The following is a 2,500-nucleotide window of genomic DNA, read 5'->3' on the forward strand; positions in this document are numbered from 1 at the left end:
GGATGGCTTGCCTTGCCTTGCCTTGCATTGGCATGCCATGCCCAAGTTGTGGCCTACACCAAGCCATTCAAGCCATGCGTTGCCTTACCTTGGAATTGCTCATCATCCAATGCATTCCGAGAAAGTGAGTGTAGGCGAGGCTAAGGATGGCTTGCCTCGCCTTGCCTTGGCATGCCGTGCCCATGATGTGGCCTTGACCAAGCCATTCAAGCCATGCGTTGCCTTCGCCTTGGCATGCCGTGGCCTTGCCTCGCCATGCGATGCATTCCGACAAAGTGACGCGAAGCGGAAGCCTATCATGGCGTAAAAATGTCGACAAAATTTTTCGACATTTGAATAATGGGGTTTGACAAGGTTTGAAAAATTCAATACAAATGGTAGGCTTGAATGTCGACAAAGTGACGCGAAGCGGAAGCCTACCACGGCGTAAAAATGTCGACAGAATTTTTCGGACCTTGTCCTGCCATGGGCTGCGCGCAGCATGCCGGCAGCCTGTGCGCAGCGTGCGCACAGCATGTCGGCAGCGTGCGCGCTGCTGAGACTGTCGACAGAAATTTTCGAAACTTGTCCTGCCATGCGCGCGCGCAGCGTGCGCACAGCATGCCGGCAGCGTGCGCGCACCATGCCGGCAGCGTGCGCGCAGCTTGCGCGCAGCGTGCTGATTCTGTCGACAGTGAGGCTAGCGAAACTTGTCCTGCCATGGCGTGCGCGCAGCCTGTGCGCGCAGCTTGCGCATCTGTCGACAGTGAGGCTAGCGAACTTGTCCTGCCATGGCATGCGCTGTGCGCAGCCTGTGCGCAGCGTGCGCGCAGCTTGCGCATCTGTCGACAGTGAGGCTAGCGAAACTTGTCCTGCCATGGCATGCGCGCAGCCTGCGCACAACATGCGCACAGGCTGTGCGCAGCGTGCGCGGAGCTTGCGCGGAGCTTGCGCGCAGCTTGCGCGCAGCTTGCGCATCTGTCGACAGTGAGGCTAGCGAAACTTGTCCTGCCATGGCATGCGCGCAGCGTGCGCGCAGTCTGTGCGCAGCATGCGCGCAGCCTGTGCGCAGCGTGCGCGCAGCCTGTGCGCAGCGTGCGCGCAGCTTGCGCATCTGTCGACAGTGAGGCTAGCGAAACTTGTCCTGCCATGGCATGCGCGCAGTCTGCGCGCAGCATGCGCGCAGCATGTGCGCAGCATGCCGGCAGCATGGTTCCAGGTTTTTTCAAATGTCGACAGAATTTTTCAAATCTTGTCAAACCCCGTTTTTATTGAAATTTCCTCGCACAATAAGCTCCCCATAAGTAGTCTATGATTTTTAGGACCTTCTCCAACTTACAAAACTAAAAAATTCCTCCCGGATTTGTTTTAATGATTTTTTCAATTTTACGACTTCTAAAAATAATAAAAAATACTTCCCGACTTCAAAAATTTATGAAACTTTTTCCCATCATAGATTGCATGTTTCTTAGTATCCCTGCAAAAAATCACGTCCAAATACCTTGTATTGAATTATTTAGAGCCCATTATGACTCCTCGCGCATAGGTGATGTCTCTTCCTGTCAAAGGGCTAAATGCATAAAATGCTATATAGGGGGGTGTGTGTTGCCTGCATATGCATGGCAGCCCATGCCTTCCTAGCTGCAGCCCCCTTCCCCCACGCCACACCCATGTCATGTTGCCTCGATATGTTGCCTCGGTATTATGGGTTTGGTGTCGGGGTCGGGGGGCTGCCACCCATGGCGGTGGTGGCCGGAATCCGGCCTCCGCCACCACGCCGCCGCCATGGGTGAGGGAGGAAAAAAAAGGCGTGGAAAGTTGCGAAATGGGGTTGTCTAGGCTTTTTTTTGGCATGGGAGAGCATGGAGTGCTAGGAACTCCTTCTCAAATGCACGGGCATGTCGACCACAACCTCATTTCGCAACAACAACCACCCGTGTGGGGTGGCGGTGGGTGGATAGTCGCGGATTGGGGCTTGCCAAGCCAATGTTTTCAAAAAATTTCATCAAAATTAAAAACAAATGTTTTGTTGCCTTCGGATTTGTGGGCGAGCGGCGAGTCGGAGTGGAGCCGGTAAAGTTTAACCTCGGTGTGCACGGTTGTTTTTAGAAACTCAATCCAATGCCGGGGACGTTGAAAGTGACGCTCTTATGAGTTGCAAACCCGCAAGATTTAAAGAACCTTTTCAAAACAATTTCAAACCAACAAGATTTAAAAACAGAAATTTTCATCAAAATGAAAAACAAATGTTTTGTTGCCTTCGGACTAGTGGGCGAGCGGCGAGTCGGAGTGGAGCCGGTAAAGTTTAACCTCGGTGTGCACGGTTGTTTTTAGAAACTCAATCCAATGCCGGGGACGTTGAAAGTGACGCTCTTATGAGTTGCAAACCCACTAGATTTAAAGAACCTTTTCAAAACAATTTCAAACCAACAAAATTAAAAACAAATGTTTCGTTGCAAACAAATTGTGGGCGAGCGGCGAGTCGGAGTGGAGCCGGTAAAGTTTAACCTCGGTGTGCACG

The sequence above is a fragment of the Prunus avium genome, unplaced genomic scaffold (genome assembly GCF_965620075.1).
Source record: "Prunus avium unplaced genomic scaffold, drPruAviu1.hap1.1 HAP1_SCAFFOLD_22, whole genome shotgun sequence".
Taxonomy (NCBI): domain Eukaryota; kingdom Viridiplantae; phylum Streptophyta; class Magnoliopsida; order Rosales; family Rosaceae; genus Prunus; species Prunus avium.